The following is a 23564-nucleotide window of genomic DNA, read 5'->3' as shown; positions in this document are numbered from 1 at the left end:
GAATTCATTTTGTTAGTATGTTGTTGAAACTTTTTGCATCTGTATTCATCAAGGATATTGACTTACAGCTCCTCTCCTTGTGCTGTCTTCATCAGGCTTTGGTGTCAGTAAAATGCTGGCCTTTAAGATAAGTTTGAGAGTGCTGCCTCCCCTTCAGTTTTCTGGAAGAGTTTGAGGATTGGCACTAATTCTTCTTTAAATGTTTGGAGAATTTACCAGTGAAACCATCTGGTTCTAAGCTTTTCTTTGATGGGAGGTCTTTACTAGTAATTGGCATGCTTGGATTTTCTCTTTCTTCATTTTTCAAGTTTGGTAGTTTGTATGTTTATATAAATTTGTCTGTTTCTTCTAGGTTTCCAATTTGGTGGCATATAATTGTTCATAGTAGTCTCTATGAGGTTTTCTATTTCTGTGGTATTGGTTGTGCAAATCAATTAGCATGATATACCACATTAATAAAAGGAAAGAGAAAAATCATTTTATCTCAATAGATGCAGAAAAAATAAGTATTTTACAAAATTTAATGTCCTTTTCCATTCCTGATTTTGAGTCTTCTTTTTTTTCTTGCTTTCTTCAATCAAAGGTTTGACTATTTCGTGCAGCTTCTCAGTGTTTCAGTGAGTTTCTCCTATTGTTTAGTCCCTATTCCATGTCTCTGAACTGATGAATTTAATTAATTTGACATTATATACCTGAGAAAAGTATATAGCTAAAGGAACAAAACACTGTCCCTGTCTCCATGGGACTCACTGTCTAGCAAGGAGATAAGGAGGAGATATGATTACTTCAATGATGGACATAAGCATAGGATGCTTAAAAATAGTACTTGGACTGCAGGGTGGCTGGGGTAGAGGGATCTCATCAGGGGAGATTTGTTTGGACAGGTACAAGTTAACCAGGTGAAATGGTGAGAAAGAGCAGAGGTAATCCCACTGACTCTACAGAATATCCAAAATCACAGCTGAAATGGAAAGAATGATTTGGAAAACTGTAAGGACAAACTCTGAGAGACTGATATTGCTGCCATGGTCATTCATTCAAGGGCTTCCCAGGTGGTACTAGTGGTAAAGAATCCTCCTGGCAGCGCAGGAGATGTAAGAGATGCAGGTTTGATTCCTGGGTCGGGAAGATCCCCTGCAGGAGGAAATGGCACCACATTCCAGTATTCTTGCTGGGAGAATCCCATGGACAGAGGAGCCTGTTGGGCTGCATACAGTCCATGGGGTCACAAAGAGTTGGACCCGAATGAGCACATCTGAGCTAGTTCATTCGAGACTATTTTATTAAGCACCTACTTTGTACCCGAGTGCTTACATGTGCAACCGAGATTCAGATGATTTGTATTTTGCCTAAAATCAAAGGTATCGTACGAGTTGAATGAACCAGAACCAGGATTCAGACCCAGCTCTTCTGATTTCACAAATTCCATGGCTCTTTCCCTCTCTTTCCTCTTTCCACAAATGGTAGAGAAAGAATTCTTGAATTAGATGGAGAGCTGGACCAAATGACCTACAAGATTTGGGATTGTGTCCCATGAAAGTGAAAGAAAGTGAAAGTGAAGTCACTCAGTCATGTCTGACTCTTTACAACCCCATGGTTGCACCAGGCTCCTCCATCCATGAGATTCTCCAGGCAAGAATACTGGAGTGGGTTGCCATTTCCTTCAACATTACTAATCCTTTAATGGCTTCTGACACTCTTGAATGGTCCATCCATGACACCTGTCTACAGACACTTTAAAGATAGAGTGGTCGTCCTAAAATGTCTCTGAAATAACTGAACAGTGAGTATCATCCTCAGACATACACAAGGGAATGTTTTAATATCCTGTTCTTATGTAAATGCCAGGACTAGGTTGGTTGAAGGCCATTGGAGAGGACACAGAGCTGGCTTAGAGGATCTGATCTGGGCAATCTGTGAAAGCCATGGACAATGATGCTACCTAGGGGTGGGGGCAATGTGCTGGCCTGGGATTGAGGCGACACTCAAAAGAGGGAAAAGGTAGAAGGCCAAGACACTGGGAGTCAGCAGTGGTGTGGAAGTGAATTCCCAAATTTACTTTAACTGATCTACAGCCTGAAATCTCCTTTATGACAAAGCAGATTACTGATCAATTTATCACTGAAAATGAAAAAGAATACTCTGAATCATTCCAGTGATTTTATCCATATTTTTTCTTCTATCAGTGACATCCTTATTTCTTAAAGGGAACAGTTGTGCTCACTGAAATCCATCTTTACGTGACTTTGTTTAAATTTTAGAATACAAATTCAGATATATACCCAGCCTCTTTATCAGAGGTTAACAGACACAGGCAACAAGCATATTAAAAATTTAATCTATAAATAACTGAGATGCAGAAGCCGCCATGGTGGCTCAGTGGGAAGGAATGTGCCTGTTAACGCAGGAGACAGTCTGATCCCTGATTCAGGAAGATCCCACGTGCTGGGGAGCAACTAAGTCTGCATGCGGCAACCGCTGAGCCTGGGCTCTAGAGCCTGGGAGTCGCAGCTGCTGAGCTCGCGCCACAGCTCCTGACCGGGCACCCTGGAGCCTGTGCTCGGCAACAAGGGGAGGGCCCCAGTGAGAAGCCTCTGCACCCAAACCCGGACTAGCCCTGCTCTCCACAACTAGAGAAACGCCCAGCAAGCAACGCAGATACAGCTCAGCCGAAAATACATAAACATTTAAGAGCTGAAAACAGTCACGTTCAACTTCTTTTCTTTTTAAAAATAATAAGCATCATGCTTTCCCTGTTTCCTCATTCTCCCTGCAGCTTTTACTAGCTGGGGCCAGCAGCCAGGTGAAAACAACAGGAGTGGAGACACAAAATCTAGATAATTTGTAAATTCTACTTAGAAGTAAAGCTTTTTTCACTCTAGTTTAGAATTATTTAGGAATACTTTAGGGGAAATTTAGCTTATATTTTTATTATTATAGTATTTAAAAATATGTTATTATGGAAAAAAATACTGGTTGATTGAATCAGCTCTCAGGTTTGAGTCACACTAACGCTAAGCATCATTTTTCTGTATGTAAGAAAACACTCCAAAAATCAAAATATTCTCGATAAACTCTGGAAGACAGGAAGACGTGATTGTTCTAAATCACCATTGCAAAAGCTGCCAAGTCTGCAAAGTGAACGATCAGTCAATCTTGTGGTTAGATTCAGTGCCATGACTCTGTAGAATTCAAACATAGCTATTTCTGGTCTTAGATTTTAATGGGCCATTTGGAACAATCACTCAAGATCCATCACTCTGATGTTAAAGTCTAAGAATCCTTATTGTCAATGCTGACATTTCTCTCAGCAGACTAGTGACTCCACCTGAAATTTAGTCTGCCTTGATGCTATATTTAAAGTCCAGGGTCATCACCATCACTGACTTTCTTTGATCATCTTACCTTATCTAAAAAAGAGTGGTTATAAACACCAGCTATGTGGGGTGCTTGTAAAGCTTAAATAAGATAATGTTTTAAAGTACTAACACAGTGCTAGAATCTGCTGCTAAGTCGCTTCAGTCGTGTCCGACTCTGCGACCCTATAGATGGCAGCCCACCAGGCTTCCCCGTCCCTGGGATTCTCCAGGCAAGAATACTGGAGTGGGTTGCCATTTCCTTCTCCAATGCATGAAAGTGAAAAGTGAAAGTGAAGTTGCTTAGTCGTGTCGGACTCTTAGCGACCCCATGGACTGTAGCCCACCAGGCTCCTCCATCCATGGGATTTTCCAGGCGAGAGTACTGGAGTGGGGTGCCATTGCCCTCTCCACCTAGAATCTAGACAGTCTCAATAAACTTTAGCTTCTATGTTCTGAAAAAATATATTAACTGTATATTTGTATGCGTGATTTTTGTGCTGAGCTAGTTTTTTATCTAGCATTTTTGTTTAGAATGACTTTTTTCCATAAATAACCATGACTTCAAGGTCAGAGTCTATTTAAAGGTTAAAGACTGCCTGTTTTGATTCTGTTCATTTGTAAATTTAGGGATTCTTACACAAGTTTTCCCTTCTTTCACCAAATCTTCTGAAATTTACTATGCTATATATAAACAACATACTCTATAGTTCCAGTTTAAGTACTTGGCAAGCATTGCAATTTTAACTATAATTCTAAGATAGGCAATGCCAAAAAATGCTCAAACTACCACACAATTACACTCATCTCACACGCTAGTAAAGTAATGCTTAAAATTCTCCAAGCCAAGCTTCAGCAATATGTGAACCGTGAACTTTCAGAAGTTTTAGAAAAGGTAGAGGAACCAGAGATCAAATTGCCAACATCTGCTGGATCATGGAAAAAGCAAGAGAGTTCCAGAAAAACATCTATTTCTGCTTTATTGACTATGCCAAAGCCTTTGACTGTGTGGATCACAATCAACTGTGGACACTTCTGAAAGAGATGGGAATGCCAGACCACCTGACCTGCCTCTTGAGAAACCTATATGCAGGTCAGGAAGCAACAGTTAGAACTGGACATGGAACAACAGACTGGTTCCAAATAAGAAAAGGAGTACATCAAGGCTGTATATTGTCACCCTGCTTATTTAACTTATACACAGAGTACATCATGAGAAATGCTGGACTGGAAGAAGCACAAGCTGGAATCAAGATTGCCGGGAGAAATATCAATAACCTCAGATATGCAGATGACAATACTCTATGGCAGAAAGTAAAGAGGAACTCAAAAGCCCCTTGATGAAAGTGAAAGAGGAGAGTGAAAAAGTTGGCTTAAAGCTCAGCATTCAGAAAACAAAGATCATGGCATCTGGTCCCATCACTTCATGGGAAATATATGGGGAAACAGTAGAAACAATGTCAGACAGTATTTTTTTTTTTTGCCTCCAAAATCACTGCAGATTGTGACTGCAGCCATGACATTAAAAGACGCTTACTCCTTGGAAGGAAAGTTATGACCAGCCTAGATAGCATATTGAAAAGCAGAGACATTACTTTGCCAACAAAGGTCTATCTAGTCAAGGCTATGGTTTTTCCAGTGGTCACGTATGGGTGTAAGAGTTGGACTGTGAAGAAGGCTGAGCACCGAAGAATTGATGCTTTTGAACTGTGGTGTTGGAGAAGACTCTTGAGAGTCCTTTGGACTGCAAGGAGATCCAACCAGTCCATTCTGAAGGAGATCAGCCCTGGGTGTTCTTTGGAAGGAATGATGCTAAAGATGAAACTCCAGTATTTGGCCACCTCGTGTGAAGAGTTGACTCATTGGAAAAGACTGATGCTGGGGGGGATTGGGGGCAGGAGGAGAAGGGGACAACAGAGGATGAGATGGCTGGATGGCATCGCTGACTCGATGGACGTGAGTTTGAGTGAACTCCAGGAGATGGTGATGGACAGGGAGGCCTGGCGTGCTGCGATTCATGGGGTTGCAAAAAGTCGGACACAACTGAGCAACTGAACTGAACTGAAGATAGGTTTATTATACATTGTGTGAAATTCTTAAGATCTCTTTAAACTTTTAAAACATTAGTGACAAAAAAGAAGGCTTTGTGTCTCCCAAGGAACTGATTAATTTTAACCTTTCTGAAAGTTAGAACTCTGCAATGGATCCTAATTTCCTTTCTGCCCCTGGCTTCCACATGCCCATTTTACCATTTCTTGATCTTGATTTCATAGTTTTGTCTTCTTAAACTCATGTCCATATAGTTTAATGCAGACAATTTCCATTTTTTGGGGGGGTGAATATGTAGTACATTTTATTAAAGAGTCTTCTAGTCACAATCATATGGGTTCAATATGGGTTTGTAGCACTTTCAGGAAAATTTCAAGGTTTTTAGGACATTTTAGAGAAATTCCCCCATTTCGAAGTCCTTCTTCATTTAAAAACAACTTCATTGGATTTAACTCAAATACTATTAGTCTAGTTCAGTTCAATTCATTTGTTCAGTTGAGTCCGACTCTTTGCAACCCCAAGGACTGTACGACGCCAGGCCTCCCTGTCCATCACCAACTCCCAGGGTTTACCCAAACTCATTTCCATTGAGTCAGTGATGCAACCATCTCATCCTCTGTCACCCCCTTCCCTTCTCGCCTTCAATCTTTCCCAGCATCAGGGTCTTTTCAAATGAGTCAGCTCTTCACATCAGGTGGCCAAAGTATTGGAGTTTCAGCTTCAACATCAGTCCTCCCAATGAACACCCAGGGCTGATCTCCTATAGAATGGACTGGTTAGATCTCCTTGCAGTCTGAGGGACTCTCAAGAGTCTTCTCCAACACCACAGTTCAAAAGCATCAATTCTTCAGCGCTCAGCTTTCTTCACAGTCCAACTCTCACAGCCATACGTGACTACTGGAAAAACCATAGCCTTGACTAGATTTGACCTTTGTTGGCAAAGTAATGTCTCTGCTTTTTAATATGCTGTCTAGGTTAGTCATAACTTTCCTTCCAAAGAGTAAGCATCTTTTCATTTCATGGCTGCAGTCACCATCTGCAGTGATTTTGGAGCCCCCAAAGATAAAGTCTGCCACTGTTTCCACTGTTTCTCCATCTATTTGCCATGAAGTGGTGGGACCAGATGCCATGATCTTTATTTTCTGAATCTTGAGCTTTAAGCCAACTTTTTCACTCTCCTCTTTCACTTTCATCAAGAGGCTCTTTAGTTCTTCTTCACTTTCTGCCATAAAGGTGGTGTCATCTGAATATATGAATGAGGTTATTGATATTTCTCCCGGCAATCTTGATTTCAGCTTGTGCTTCATCCAGTCCAGCATTTTTCATGATTTACTCTGCATATAAGTTAAATAAACAGGGTGGCAATATACAGCCTTGATGTACTCCTTTTCCTATTTGGAACCAGTTTGTTGTTCCATGTCCAGTTCTAACTGTTGCTTCCTGACCTGCATATGGGTTTCTCAAGAGGCAGGTCAGGTGGTCTGGCATTCCCATCTCTTTCAGAAGTGTCCACAGTTTATTGTGATCCACACAGTCAAAGGCTATGGCATAGTCAATAAAGCAGAAATAGATGTTTTTCTGGAACTCTCTTGCTTTTTCCATGATCCAGTGGATGTTGGTAATTTGATCTCTGGTTCCTCTGCCTTTTCTAAAACCAGCTTAAATATCTGGAAGTTCACAGTTCACACATTGTTGAAGCCTGGCTTGGAGAATTTTGAGCATTACTTTACTAGCCTGTGAGATGTGTGCAATTGTGAGGTAGTTTGAGCATTCTTTGGCATTGCCTTCCTTAGGGGTGGGGATGAAAACTGACCTTTTCCAGTCCTGTGGCCACTGCTGAGTTTTCCAAATTTGCTGGCATATTGAGTGCAGCACTTTCACAGCATCATCTTTTAGGATTTGAAATAGCGCAACTGGAATTCCTTCACCTCCACTAGCTTTGTTCATACTGATGCTTCCTAAGGCCCATTTGACTTTGCATTCCAGGATGTCTGTCTCTAGGTGAGTGATCACACTATCATGATTATCTGTGTTGTTAAGATCTTTTTTGTACAGTTCTGTGTATTTTTGCCACCTCTTCTTAATATCTTCTGCTTCTGGTCCATGTTAGGTTTGTGCCATTTCTGTCCTTTATTGAGCCCATCTTTGCATGAAATGTTCCCTTGGTATCTCTAGTTTTCTTGAAGAGATCTGTAGTTTTTCCCATTTTATTGTCTTCCTCTATTTCTTTGCATTGATCTCTGAGGAAGGCTTTCTTATCTCTCCTTGCTCTTCTTTGGAGCTCTGCATTCAAATGGGTATATCTTTCCTTTTCTCCTTTGCTTTTTGCTTCTCTTCTTTTCACAGCTATTTGTAAGGCCTCCTCAGACAGCCATTTTGCTTTTTTGCATTTCTTTTTCTTGGGGATGGTGTTTCCTCGTGTCTCCTGGACAATGTGAGGAACTTCCACCCATAGTTCATCAGGCATTCTGTCTATCAGATATAGTTCCTTAAATCTGTTTCTCACTTCCACTGTATAATTGTTAGGGATTTGAATTACGTCATACCTTAATGGTTTAGGGGGTTTCCTTACTTTCTTAAATTTAAGTCTGAATTTGGCAGTAAGGAGTTCATGATCTGAGCTGCAGTCCACCCCTGGTCTTGTTTTTGGTGACTGTATAGAGCTTCTGCATCTTTGGCTGCAAAGATTATAATCAATCTGATTTCAGGGTTGACCGTCTGGTGATGTCCATGTGTAGAGTCTTCTCTTGTGTTGTTGGAAGAAGGTGTTTGCTATGACCAGTGTGTTCTCTTGGCAGAACGCTATTAGCCTTTGCCTTGCTTCATTCTGTACTCCAAGGCCAAATTTGCCTGTTACTCCAGGTGTTTCTTGACTTCCTACTTCTGCATTCCAGTCCCTTATAATAAAAAGGACATCTTTTTTGGGTGTTAGTTCTAAAGGGTCTTATAGGTCTTCATAGAACCGTTTAACTTCAGCTTCTTCAGTGTTACTGGTTGGGGCATAGACTTGGATTACTGTGATATTGAATGGTTTGCCTTGGAAACGAACAGAGGTCATTCTGTCATTTTTAAGATTGCATCCAAGTACTGCATTTTGGACTCTTGTTGACTGTGATGGCTATTCCATTTCTTTTAATGGATTCTTGCCCACAGTAGTAGATATAATGGTCACCTGAGTTAAATCCATCGATTCCAGTCCATTTTAGTTCGCTGATTCCTAAAATGTTGACATTCAGTCTTGTCATATCCTGTTTGATCCCCTCCAATTTGCCTTGATTCACGGACCTAACATTTCAGGTTCCTATGCAATATTGCTCTTTACCACATCAGAGCTTGCTTTCATCACCAGTCACATCCACAACTGGGTGTTGTTTTTGCTTGGGCTCTCTCTCTTCATTCTTTCTGGAGTTACTTCTCCACTGATCTCCAGTAGCATATTGGGCACCTACCGACCTGAGGAGTTCATCTTTCAGTGTCCTATCTTTTTGCCTTTTACTGTTCATGGGGTTCTCATGGCAGGAATACTGAAGTGGTTGCCATTCCCTTCATCAACGGACCACATTTTGTCGGAACTCTCCACCATGACCCATCTGTCTTAGTTGGCCCTACATGGCATGGCTTATAGTTTCATTTAGTCAGACAAGGCTGTGGTCCATGTATTAGATTGGTTAGTTTTCTGTGATTGTGGTTTTCAGTCTGTCTGCCCTCTGATGGAGAAGAATAAGAGGATTATGGAAGCTTCCTGATGGGAGAGACTGACTGAGGGGAAACTGGGTCTTGTTCTGATGGGCAGGACCATGCTCAGTAAATCTCTAATCCAATTTTCTGTTGATGGGCGGGGCTGTTTCCTTCCCTGTTATTTGACCTGAGGCCAAACTATGGTGGAAGTAATGAAGACAATGGTGACCTCCTTCGAAAGGTCCCATGCATGCACTGCTACACTCAGTGCCCCCAGCCCTGTAGCAGGCCTCCACTGACCCACGTTTCCCCTGGAGAATCCAGGACATGGGCAGTTCTGAGTCAGTCTCCTGTGTGGTCACTGTTCCTCTCTCCTGGGTCCTGGTGCACACAAGGTTCTGTTGCACCCTCCAAGAGTCTGTTTCCCAGTCCTGTGTAAGTTCTGGCAGCTTTATAGCGAGGTTAATGGTGGCCTCCTCCAAGAGGGCTTATGCCACACCCAGGTCTGCTGCGCCCAGAGCCCCTGTCCCTGCAGCAGTCCATTGCTGACCCGCACCTCCACAGGAGACGCTCAGACACAGGTCGGTCTCAGTCTCTGTGGGGTCCCTGGGTCCTGGTGCGCACATGGTTTGTTTGAGCCCTCTGAGCATCTCTGGTGGGAACAGGGTTTGATTCAAAATGCGAATTTACCCCTCCTACCATCTTGCTGGGGCTTCTCCTTTGCCCTTGGACATGGGGTATCTCCTTACAGCCGTTCCAGCACCTACCATCTTACTGGGGTTTCTCTGACCTTGGGCGTGGAGGATCTCTTCACGGCTGCTCCAGCAAAATGCAGCCACCACTCCTGACATTGAACGTGGGGGATCTTCTGGTTATAAACTAAATAAGTCTGGGGTAGAATGTGTGGCATGGTGGCTGTGGTTAATAATGCTGTATTTTATATATTTGAGAGTAGCTGGGAGAATGGATCTTCAAAGTTCTCATCGCAAAAAGAAAGAATTTTTCTTCTGTGGCCGTGTGTGATGACAAATGCTGAAAAAAAAGAAAAATGGAGAATATGAAGAAAAACAATGTCTAAAATCAGAGTCAGGACAGAGGACACAGAGCTATAAATAAAAACAGAATTTAGGAGGAACATGATGGGCGAGTGTTCATTTTACTGATTGTACACACGACTCTCCAGTAGCTTTTGCCTGTGTTTGACCTCACTCAGGATGGTTATTCTGATACGTATGTGCCACATTTGTATTTCAGTTCATTTTACAGGGCTGCAGGAGTTTATATCTGACCTTTGTCTTCTCTTAAAGCTGGATTAGGAATCAGTAGTGTGCCTCTCCAGTAAGAAGCTGGAAGTACCAGTCCATCCCTTTCTCTCCTTCTTATACATCAGGCTTCTTCACTTTTCTTTATGAAAAGTCTGTCTTCCTTTCTCTTTTCCTAATGTTATTCTTTTCCTTTGTCTTCTCACAATGTTTACTCAGAAACAAAAAAGGGAAAGAGCTATATTTCCCCATTTAATTCATTATAATTGGGAAAGCAAAGCTGCGATAGGGTGTTGTATATTCTATTCTTACCTATGTCCATAATGAAACTTGTAATCACAAAGAACCACATATTAAAGATTAGTGGTTGCCTAGAGCTGACTGAAGGATGGGGGAAAATAAGAATTTCTGCTAACAGGTATGGGGGTCTCTTTTGGGATAATGAAAACATTCTGAACCTTATTGTGCTGAGAGATAAACAACTCTGAATACACTAAGAGTCATTGAAATGTATACTTTAAATAGGTGGATTATATAATATGTGAACTGTATCTCAATAAAGCTGTTAAAAAAACCAATTAAACAAAATTTATGGCTAAGAAATAATAATAATAATTTTTTCTTTGATCAATTCAATAGAAATTGAGTTGAGAAATTATTAGGGGAGTCCTAGGAATGACAGTTGTGTGCTATTTCCAAATGGTGAATTCAGTTTTTAAAAATGTGATACACATGGGGGGAAGTGACTTTATTATTTTCCAGGACTTGTTAGGTCATTTAGCTTCATTTTTATGTTTTCTCATTTTTGATTGAGGAAAATGGAACTTCCTTGTACTCATTTTGGGTGCCTGCATGCTAAGTAGCTTCAGTTGTGTCTGACTCTGTGACTTCATGGACTGTAGCCCTCCGTGGCATTCTACAGGCAAGAATCCTGGAGTGGGTTGCCATTTCCTTGTCCAGGGGATCTTCCGGACCCAGGGACTGAATCCATGTCTCCTGCATTGCAGGTGGATCCTTTATCTGCTGAGCCACTGGGGAAGCCCTCATTTTGGGTAGTTGTTTAATTATTACATGCTTTACCCAAATCAGCCAATTTTGGCTTTAGTTTTCAAAATCCACATCACTCATAGTGTAGTTCAGTGATAGGTTACTGGTGATAAAACATACTGGTTCAAAGGTTTCATTCTGCTTGCTCCACTTAAAGTGAGATACTCTTGAAAAAAGGATTTGCAATCTCCCCTATGGATTTCAAAATACCAATGTGGATCTAGAATCTAGTTTATTACTTCAAACGTGCTCAGGTGAGTAACTAGCATTTCAGTTTATTTCTATCCAGGGGATTGGAGCAGTGTAGGTTTTTCATTTAAAAAGCCAAGCTCTTCTTTTCTTCCTTTCTAAATATGTTTCTGAGAATAGAACTGTACTAATCAGACCTTGATATTTGGGTGAGATTGTATTTCCCAAGTGTTTTAAAAAACACCACATCCTCATCCCATCAGAATACACACATTTGTAGAGCAAACATCTTTTCTTTCCTCAGATACAGTACATCTTATGCCTGATGCTTGCTCAGGGTCACCCCTTGCTCATTCACCTATTAAGAATTAATAGTTTTTTCTTTGCTACCTATTAAATTAAGTCTTAATTCACAACCTCATTAATTTGAGATTGGTTAATTCAAGAGACCTTAAAGATAAGAGCAACATAACATCCATCCTTGCAGGATACACTCCTACCTTTTAGATGTGCTGTGCTGTGCGTGCATGCTCAGTCATGTCTGACTCTTGGTTTTAGATACAGGAGAACTAAAACCTGGGGTTGAATGTGTGTGTTCAGCTTGTTTTTCCTGACCACCAGTAGCCATGAAAAAAACTGAACATTTCTTATTTCAGCCTGTCCAGAAAGCAGCTTGGAAACTGAAAGATCAACAAGATAGGTGGAGCCAGCCTATAGTATGGCAGGTGTGGTTATGCCGAGGGCTCAGATGGCTGTTAGTGATAGTTGCAACTCTTGAAGCAGGGTTTCAGCACACTGGATGAGGGGGAGAAAAATCACTTCTCTTGGCGTTTCTTCTGGGAATAAGTGTGCTAAATCCTTCATGGAGTATCTATTTTAATCCTCACAAGTCTTTAGCCTCACAACAAGGAATAGGTACTCTTACAGCTGTATTTTGTATATAACAAAATGAAGTTAAGCAACTTGCCACAGGCAAACAGAAACTGGTAGAGTTGAATTCAAATCAAGACTGTCTGATGAGAAACTAGAGAAGAGTAGTTAAATGAGTAAGCTGTGTAGCAAGAGAAGGCTACAAAATACATCACACCCTGGACTGGACACTTAGAAAGAGCCTAAGACTTCTGGAAACTGGTAAGATTTAGAATCTCAGCCTGATATTTTCCCCTACTGCTGTTAAAAGGCCAAAAAAAAAAAAAAAGATTCTTATGTGTAGAAAGACCCTTAGAAATTACCTAGGATACTGAGGTCGATAGAGGTTTAATGATTAGCCAAAGTCACCAAGCCATTTCTGGAGAAGGAAATGGCAACCCACTCCAGGATTCTTGCCTGGAAAATCACATGGATGCAGGAGCCTGGTGGGCTGAAGTCCGTGGGGTCACGAAGAGTCAGACGTGACTTAGCGACTAAAAACAACACCACTGAGCCATTTGGCTGAAGAGCTAGCACTAGGATGTCAGGTTTGGCCCTCTTTCCCCCACTTTCCACTGCTTCAGGGTAGTACACCTTGAGTGCCAGATGGTACTGGACAAATATGCAAAGGACAAGCTCTTAGAAGGGAGCAAGACCGAGGCTGGGTCAGCGAGGGAAGGGCAGTGAGTCATGGACACAGCCTTGCAGAACAGGTGGAACATATATACATAGTTATATATATATATATATATATATATATATATATATATATATACATACAGTTTATGAAATATAGTTGACTTACAATGTTTCAGGTGCTTAGCAAGGTGATTCAGTTACACAAATACACATATATTATTTTTGAAATTATTTTCCATCATAGGTTATTACAAGATATTGACTATAGCTCCCTATGCTATACAGTAAACCTTTGCTGCTGTTGCATATCCAATTTTTAATTAGAAATCTAGCATTCTATTCATACTAAGTCAAGCAGGTGGATTCAAAATGTCATAATTTTTTTAGTTAGGCAAATTTCATAAGTTTTCTAAAATATATGCATTATGCACATTTATATATATGTATGTATACAAAAGCTTTTCTACTATACTTGATAAAGACTTGAGAAAGAACTTCAAAAAAAAAAAAAAAGAGATGGAGAAATGGAATAATGAAATGGGAGCACGGAATATGAAATAGAAAAAGTGAAGCAAACTAGTTAAAAGTAAAAGATTATCATATAATCCAGTTGTTTTTAAACATGACTGCTCATTAGAAGCATGTCTGGAGTTCTGGAGAAAAAAGGCAACACCTGAGCGTTTGTATTTTTCAAACAATTTCAAGATAATTCTGATGTGCATCTGGATTTTAAAAAAGTGATTACAGGTTTTTCTATTAGATCCTAGTTTTGGTGACTTAGAGTTCTATTATTTTTCTGTTGACCAATTGTGATAGAATGGTATTAAGTGAGTAATAGTTACATAATGACAAAAGTAAAAGATGTTTATCAGTTTTCACAATCAATAGCCAGACAAAAAAAGAAAAGATAATTGTAATTGCAAGCCATAATGGAACATAATTAACTTAACAACATAAAATAGTTACGTACAGTTGGGGGGCGTCAAGCAGAGTGAAGTGGTGAGCAGAAGTGCATGCACGCACATGTGTCGTCTGCTCAGCCAGTCTACATCTTTTGGCTGGTGCGTTAAATCCATTTACGTTTAAAGTAATAATTGATATGTATGATCCTATTACTGTTTTCTTAATTGCTTTGGGTTTATTTTCTGCAGATGTTTCCCTTCTCTTGTTTTCTGCCTAGAGAAGTTTCTTTAGCGTTTCTTGTAAAGCTGGTTTGGTGGTGCTCTTAAACTTTTGCTTGTCTGGAAAGCTTTTGATTTCTCCATCAAATCTGAAGAAGAGTCTGGCTGGGTAGAGAATTCTTGGTTGCAGGGTCTCCCCTTCCATCATTTTAAAGATATCATGCCGTTCCCTTCTGGCTCCTAGAGTTTCTGTTGGGAAGTCAGCTGACAGCCTGATGGGAGTCCCCTTGTGTCTTATCTGTCGTTTCCCCTTGGTGCTTTTAATACTTTCTCTCTGTCTTTAATTTTTGTCAGTTTGATTACTGTGTGTCTCGGTGTGTTCCTCCTGGAGTTTATCCTGCCTGGAACTCGGTGCTTCCTGGACTTGGTTGACTATTTCCTTTCCCATGTTAGGGAAGTTTTCAGCTATTGGCTCTTCAAATATTTTCTCAAGTCCTTTCTGTCTCTCTTCTCCTACTAGGACGCCTATAATGTGATTGTTGGTGTGTTTAATGCTGTCCAAGCGGTCTCTTAGGCTGTCTTCATTTATTTTCATTCTTTTTTTCTGTATTCAGTTCTGTGACAGTGATTCCCACCATTCTGTCCTCCAGGTCATTTATCTGTGCCTCTGCTTCAGTTAATCTGCTATGGATTCCTTCCAGTGCATCAGTCACCTCTGTTTGCTTGTTCCTCTTAGGTCTTTGGTAAACGTTTCTTGCATCGTCTCAATCTTTGCCTCCCTTCTTTTCCCAAGATTCTGGATCACCTTCACTATCCTTATTCCGGATTCCTTTTCTGGAAGATTGCCTATCTCCACCTTGTTTAGCTGTTTTCTGGGGCTTTACTTTCTCTTCATCTGGGACATAACTTCCCGCTTTTTTCACTGTGAGTAGCTTCTGTAATGTGGCTTTGGTTTTAGCTGCTTGGAACTGTGCTTCTTGCTTCCTCTGTCTGCCCTCTGATGGAGGAGGCTAAGAGGCTTGGGTAAGCTTCTCAATGGAGGGATTGGCGGTGGGAAAAACTGGGTCTTGCTCTGTGGGCAGCACCTGCTCAGTAAAGCTTTCATTCAATTATTTGCTGATGGGCGGGGTAGCACCCCCTCCCTGGTAGTTGTTTGGTCTGAGGTGACCCAGCCCTCGGGTCTGCAGCTCCGTGGTCGGGTCAGTGGCAACCTCCAAGAGGGTTTATGCCAAGGGAGCCCTTCCAGGGCCCCGGCCCTCTGTGGTCGGCCCTGCCAACCCCACACCTCCGCGGGAGGCCCTCCAACACCAGCAGGTAGATTTGGATCAGTCTCCTGTGGGGCCCTGCTCCTCTCCTCTGAGTCTCGGTGCATGCAAAATTGTGTGTGTGCCCTCCAACACTGGAGTCTCGGCTTCCCACAGTGCTGTGGAAGGCCTGTGATCAAATCCCGCTGGCCCTCAAGGTCAGATTTCCTCAGGATTCCCAGTCCCTTTGCCGGGTCCCCAGGCTGGGAAGTCTGACATGGGGTCCAGAACCTTCACAACAGTGCGAGAATTTCCTTGGTAGTACTTTTCTCTAGTCTGTGGGTCACCCGCCCGGTGGGTATAGGGCTTGATTTTCCTATGATTGCCTCCCTCTTACCATCTTGCTGTGGCTTCTTCTCTGTGTCTGCATGTGGGGTGTCTTTTTTTGGTGGATTCCAGCATCTTCCTGCCAACAGTTGTTCAACAGCTAGGTTTTTGCTCTTGCAGGAGGTGAGTGCATGTCCTTCTACTCTGCCATCCTGAACCAGAAGGAACATATATTTTTTAAAAGAGGAGAAATCAAGGAGATTTCAAGCAAGAGAAACTCTTTTCTCTCACTGTTCTAGCTAACAGACTTACAATATGATCACTAATATCTTCCATGAAATTCCATTGCCATAATCTTTAGTTTTCATCACTATGTGAATGCTCTTTTCTTGTTAATTTAAATACCTTTCCATAAGATTTGCCTCAATTGTCTCCCCCATGAAACCCTATGCAGGCCAATTTAACTGCCAGATTATTCTTTTCTTCATCTGAAATGCCTTCAGTTCTCACAGACGAAGTTGACAGCATACCACCTTGGACGTCTCTACTTGCCCGATGGTCACTCCTCAACTGTGCCGGGTATGTGGGTCTTCTCTATTCAGACTCAAGGGCAAGACTTCTCTCTTTTACCTCTTTTGTTTCTTAAGGAGCTTTTATTTGTGTTTTCACAAGCTATTTAACGAGTGGCTCCTAGGAGTCAGGCGCTTGACTAGACGCTGGATACTGAATGGTGAATCAGGCCCTGAGCTGACCCACAATAAGGGTGCAAAAGCAATGGAGAAAAAAAGAATGCAAATTCTTATCATTAAATTACTAAATATTTTATAATAAAAATTAAAACTTTCATTGTGGAGATATTTTCTAGACACAGCAAAGGGAACTCAATTGAAAGCTGTTGTTGTTCAGTCAACAACTGAACACTCTGTTCAGTCACACAACAGACTGACTGCAATCCCATGGACCGCAGCACACCAGGCTCCTCTGTCCTCCACTGTCTTCCCAAGTTTGCTCAGATTCATGTCCAGTGAGTCTGTGATGATATCTAACCGTCTCATTCTCTGCTGCCCCCTTCTCCTTTTGCCTTCAATCTTTCCCAGCATCAGGGTCTTTTCCAGTGAGCTCTTCGCATCAGGTGGCCAAAGTATTGGAGCTTCAGCAACAGTCCTTTCAGTGAGTATTCAGGGTTGATTTCCTTTAGGATGGACTATTTGATCTCCTTGAAGTACAAGAGACTGTCAAGAGTCTTCTCCAGCACCACAATTTGAAAGCATCATTTCTTTGGTGCTCAGCCTTCTTTGGAATTGGAAATAGTCAACTCCATTTTTTTCTATAACTCTACCCTTCAGGATATGTTGGGACACAGCAACTAAAACATTAGACACAAGTGTCCTGTATTGTGAATGTAATTCTCTATGGGTGCTGCTGCTGCTGCTGCTGCTAAGTCGCTTCAGTCGTGTCCGACTCTGTGCGACCCATAGACGGCAGCCCCTCAGGCTTCCCGTCCCTGGGATTCTCCAGGCAAGAGCACTGGAGTGGGTGTGACTCCATAGCAATGTGATAAAGTAAAATGTTGGAAGAATTTCTGACTATTCTTTATAAAGTTGCAAAATTTGTACTCAGAATCCTGTCAAGACTAGCATTTTTTTTTTTTTTTTTCATTTCTCTGGTTTTTAGTATTCTCGAGTGTCTCTGTAAATGACAAGCTCTCAATCAGACTTTCAGGGTCAGTTGGTTTGAAGATAGATTTCAGAATTGAAAGAGGCTGAGAATAAACCCCAGGGGGAGCCCCTCATTCTGCCCAGACAATATAGATGTATTTTCCTGTAGAAACTAGACACAGAAAAGAAGATTTTTTTTCCTCCATTTATACTAGGGAAGTGAGAAGAGAGTAATGAATTCATTCAGACATACTCAGGGTCAAATTTGGGAGAAGGGACAGAGTTCTGGGCCCATAGTAAATGTCTAATAAACTCTTGGTCATGAAGGCCCTTAAGGCATATGCCCCCTCCCTCTCCTGGGTTATAGTTTTCTAAAAGGCTCTCAGTCCCTTCTAACTCTCTGGCTTAGGAGTGCCAGAGCTTGCAGGTTTAAGCTCTGTTCTAGAGTGGCTAGCAGAGCATGCTGAAATACATTGGCACAGGAACCTGCTTTGTACTCTAGGAAGCCGCCTGCACAGGGTGTCAGACAGGTTCGAGAAAACAGATTTGTGAAAGTGGAAAGGAAGCTGCCAGCCCTGGAGAGGTTTCAGAATGGCCACGGTCGGCTGCCAATGGCTGTATAAGGCTTTGTAAGGGTAAGAGGGGACAGAGAGCGGTCATCTAACTGCATGGAGCCTGTCCCAAAAGGGCCCATGGAACAGGCTCTTTTCTCCACCATGGGATTATAGGGCCTCATTGAAAAGGAAAGAGTTACTTTAGATCCCTCTATTATTAGCTGTTAAAGGAGCCACCAGAATGGCTACAATGTATAAACTATCATAACATATGGCAGCTATAATGTATAGCTATCAGAAGTATGGATAAATTATAACCCACAGTACATTCTGCGGGGACACTGCTTCTGCACTGTGAGGTAATTTTTCTGAACCTGATATTTTGATTAACCAACTTAGCTATCATGGAAACACAGTACATACATTACTAACCTAATGTGTATGCAGGAGGAGGATATAAGAAAAATAGGGCCTAAGAGAAACATTTGCAAAGTTTCTAAATGTTATAAATGCTGAAATTATTGGAATCTCATTAAGTGGGAAAAAATTGTAGAGGCATGAGATATGAGAGCATGTTAGATACACTAGACAGGATATCATTTCTGCAATCAACAGAAACTTATGTTGGTTAACGTAAGCAGAAAATAATGTATCAAATGGTATTTCCATACCCCCAGAATCCTCAGGAAGTCTAAAGAACTAAATTCATAATAGAGAAGAAACAAGAGGAGACTGGCTAGCTAGCAGCCTGGAAGCCTCCACTGGTAGTCTCGTCGTTAGTGGTCTTGTCGTTGGTCACCGTCACTGCATTTCCTGAGACTACTGCCTCCCTGCACTGGACTCTGCTGCTGCCAGAGCCACAGCTGAAATAAATTCTCTGTACGGTCCCCTCATCTTTGCATGTCTCATTCCAGGGACAGAGTCCTGAGAGGGATATTCTTTGGGGTAAAGGTAGGTGCTCTAACTGCATGGAGCTCGGAAAGGGAGGAACACTCTTTCCCTTCATCCTTCAGAGTTAGAAACAGTGCTCTGCTTTGCTTCAGTCGTCTCATCTCTCAAGTAGGAAGGCTGTTTGGATGCTGGTTATTAAGCCACTGTCCTCTTTTCTGTTTCACGGTGCTGGGGCTGAGGCTCTGCAAGCCCCATTGCTTCTTTGCCAGCTGGACCCGGATAAATTCTGCTAATAGGGGAAATGGAGGAAGACTAGAAGGTTGCAGGATGAGAGGGGCTTGTTTCTTCCTCTTTGGCTCCATCCTCCTATCAGAGTCACCATAGAAATCGTTGTCCAACCTGATAAGGGCAGCTGATTCCAGGACTGAGTTTTTCCCCCAGTCCAAAAAGCAATGCCATAATGAGATACTTGCTCCAAACAGCCAGTGCCCCCCGTTCAGTAATCTGGGACTAAGCTCCGTGGAGACGCACACCTGAGATACTAACGCAGCAGGGGGGCTGCCCCCACTCCTGGGATTTCTGGGTCCCAACTCTACAGCACCCTTTCCCTAAGCTTCCAGGTTCTACTAACCGCACCTCTTCTCTTTGCCCCCACCCCCAGCCACAGGCTGGCAGATGGCTCCCGCAGTTGCTAACTCTGTGTTGCCTCAGCTGTCTCCTTTGCCTTTTCAGCCCCGCAGTACATGTTCCAATAATTAATTCCACTGAATTCTTCCTATGAACAAAACTAGTGTGGGTCTTGGTATTTTTTCTAGTTGCCGTTGAGCATCCAAGATGACAAAAGCTCTCTAGGCACATGTGTATAGTAATTTAGTAATTCTGGAGCATAAAGTGTGATAGCAAGCACAGCAGGAGGCCAAGATGAAGAGTCAGATAAAAGCTGGATGAAGGATTTGTGTGACTTCTAAGAAGTTTCTACTTCATTCTATAGGTAGCAGAGAGCTATCAAATATTTCTAAATAGAGAGGTGAAAGTCAGATTTATTTGTTAGCATAACAGCTCCGACAGTGCTTTATGGATGATTTGAGGAGGACTGAGTACAGAGAGAACTGTGGTGGAGTATTGCAAAGGTGGGCTGGTGGTAAAGAACCCGCCTGACAATGCAGGAGACATAAGAGACACAGATACTGGTTCGATCCCTGGGTCTGGAAGATCCCCTGAGGAGGGCATGGCAACCCACTCCAGTTTTCTTGCCTGAAGAATCCCATGGACAGAGGAGCCTGGCAGGCTATGGTTCACAGGGTCACAAAGAGCTGGACATGGCTGAAGCACCTTAGCACACCGCAAAGGTACTGAAACTACTGAAGCAAACACACGGGTTTGGCAAACTAGAAATTCATTCATCGTGAAAGGGAATATTGTGAGCTCTAAGTTTGTGAGCTTTTAAACTTATAAGTGGGAGTTGAAGTAATCTGATTAGATGATATGAAGTTAGATATCCTGACACCCATCAGTAGGGTGAGGGTGTGCTAGACTAATATGTCAACGATGCAGGTCAATACCACAGAACAATAGTTAGGTCTAAGTAGCCCAGCAGAGGCCTTGAGCAGAAAGAACAAGGAGAGAAAGAATCCACAAAAAAGACATAAATGAGACAGGAGAGGCAAGTCAGTAGTCAGAGTGAGGCCTGGAAGCATTGGAACAGAGAGCCATGGCAAGGCTGAGGAGCAGTCACTGAGTTTTGCAATTAGAGGTTAACTGCGGACTCCAGAGAACAGAGTCAGAGGAGTAAGGGCACAGAGGTCAGAGGGGAGGAGACTAAATGGTACGAGGGCAAGCCAAGTTAGCAGAGTAGACCTACTGCTTCTAAGAGAGAAGCTGTGGAGGAGAGAGCGAGCTAGGGCAGGGTAATTGAAGGCTTTCAGTGTTGCTTGCTTTCAGATGTGAGTGATTTAAGCTTTTTACTCGCTGAGAAGAAAGAGAAGAGAAAGTTTTTGAAGACATAAAAAGAAAACAGAAAACTATGTGGTTAGATTGAGGTTCAGAGCTCAGATAAAAGAATTATGCTTGGTTGGAGGAGAGAGAAACTCTGTGTGTGTGTGTGTGTGTGTGTGTGAAAGAGAGACAGAAAGCGAGCACGTGAGTGAGAGAGACAGCGAGAGTGACAAAGTGAAAGAAGATGGATGGAAAAGGGCAGGTTATTTTGCAGCTAGAAACTCTGGAAGTGGCTCAGTTCAGAATGCCTCATTTTCTCTGAAATCACAACCTCCGGTGTGGATGGTGAGTGGACGAGATACAGAGACTGCAAAATTGTTGTGAAGAATAAGAAAAAGAGAAAGAAAAGCAATAGACGAGGACATTCAAAGACTGACTAGGGCAGAGCTGAGTTGTACATCTCCATCGATTCCATGCTTTGGAGAAGATGGCATTAATATTTTGAGAGCAGAAAGTTTCAAAGTCAACCAATTGGAAGACATTTTGCAGTTTCTTATAAAACTAAGCATACTCTTATCCTGTGATCCAGCAAAAGCTTGGTATTTGCTCAAAAGAGTTGAAAACTTACACTTACCCAAAAAATCTGCATATGGATGTTGATAGCAGCTTTACAGTAAGAATATACCTTCTGGTTTCTGAATAAAGTAAAAATTTCGTAATTCAGATCATTCAGGGGGTTGACTATCCCACAAATCTTTATGATGACATTAAACCATCTCTTTTATAGGTTTAATGGCCTGTTTTTTATTTCCTTAATGCTAGTATAGTGCTAACATATGATTGAAAATTAACTTACGGTCTTCACTTGTATTGTGTAATACTTCCATGTCTTCATTTTATGAATGTAGAAGTTGATAAGGAACCAACTCATAGTAGGAAGTTGACAGAGCCGTGCAACTAAAGTGTGTAGACCTGCCCTAGGCCCTGGCTACTGTAAAAGAGCCTCCCCTCTCCTCTCAAGGAGCTTGTAGTTCAGTGCAGGAGACAGAAATGCAAAATAAACTCAGTATAAAGTGACAGCTGCTAGAATAGAGGTGGGTGTGAAATGCTGAGAAGTGTAGAGAGTGAGTAACCGAGGAAAGAGAGGGCAGGAAGAACGGGAGAGAGTTCAGTTCAGCCCACAAGTGCTGTGGTCATGGGAGCACTCACATTGCACGATCTTGAAAAGGGAGTGGAAGTGTCTCCTGCTGAAAAAGAAAGGGGAGATGAATGTTGGAGAATGTGGACGACCTATTAATAACTGTGGACCAAACTGAGACTTACTCCAAGCAGAGAGAATAGCATCTTTAAAACAGTGGCGAGTTGAAGGTCATCTGTGTTCAGGGAGTATCAGTAGTTTGGCATGTAAGTTAAGTCTATCCATTTCTCTGTAAACAATCTCTACTCTTCCAAATCCAGTGTCTTGAACAATAGGCAAGCGTCACTCATCATGAAGCCGTGGATGGGCTGGGGGGTTCTGTGGATCTGGCTGCACTGTGCCCACCTGGCTGCATTCTGCCCATCTCAGCAGGCTTCACCTTTGCATCTGTGATCCGCTGGCCTGCAGCTGGGAGCTGGCTTGTCTACGATGACCTCACCTAGGATGACTTGTCCACGTAAGGCCTTCTGAGGACTGGATATGAACCCCAGGCCCCATCACATTCGATTAGGTGAAGCAAGTAGGAAAATCAGCGGGTGCTGCTTAGTCACGTGGCAGAGTGTGGAGGGCTAGGGGACCAGGTCATTCTTGCTAACACTGATTGGCATGGAAGTGTTACACAATACAAGTGAGGACCATGCCACACCCTGGAATGGAAGGAGCATGTGAGAGGGTGGGAGAGATGAGTCAGGGAAGTTTATAGCACCCTGGGCCTTGTAAGTGGAGGTAAGACATACAAACCTGTGGGTCAAGTAAGACTTGGGAGGATTGGAGGCAGGGCTGTGATGGGATCCATTTCTCCCTTTAGGAAAATAACTCTGGCCACATAGAGAGGATGGACTGGAGGCTTCAGACCTTTCCCTTGTAAACAAATATCTGAGATGGAGCTCTGCGTAGTTACCTATTTATTTATATCCCACCTCATTCCAGAAAAGATACAATGCCGCAACTCTTCCATAGTTGCTATCAAAAATATATGTATTTATGCCCTGTCCATGTCTGAAAAGAATTTGAAGCAGCTCTAATTGAATTCGGCCCAGAAACTGTCTTGGAAGTATGTCGTGGTCTGTCTTAACCGAGCCACCAGCCAATGAAGCTCCCAGAGCTTTAGCCAAAGGATATTCCTGGAGGTGAAATAAACAGAGGTGAATTTGGCTGCTTAAAAACACATGTAAGTTCTTTATTTAGAACTCTGATTCCATGGCGGCTGAAGAGAAAGAAAGGTACAGCGGGCAGGGTGAGTTCAAAAGAAATATTTACCATGCCAGCCCATCTTAGGACACACAGCCATCGTTTCTGCTTAGCAAACACAAAAATAGGCTGGTAAAACTGATACCCTGCCTGCAGAATACAGCTGAAATCACCAAAAAGGCTCTGCAGAGATTAAACAAGTAACTGGCAAAGCTAAAGTGGATCGAAGTCTGTCGTTACCGTTGAGATAAGATCTATTTTGCTCTCATTCTTATATTTGCATATGAAAGCAAAGTAAAACAAGTGAGGGTCAGAG

Source organism: Bos taurus, chromosome 14, assembly GCF_002263795.3.
Source record: "Bos taurus isolate L1 Dominette 01449 registration number 42190680 breed Hereford chromosome 14, ARS-UCD2.0, whole genome shotgun sequence".
In the NCBI taxonomy this organism is placed as follows: Eukaryota; Metazoa; Chordata; class Mammalia; order Artiodactyla; family Bovidae; genus Bos; species Bos taurus.
The sequence above is the reverse complement of the archived record's forward strand: the minus strand, read 5'-3'. Positions refer to the sequence as shown.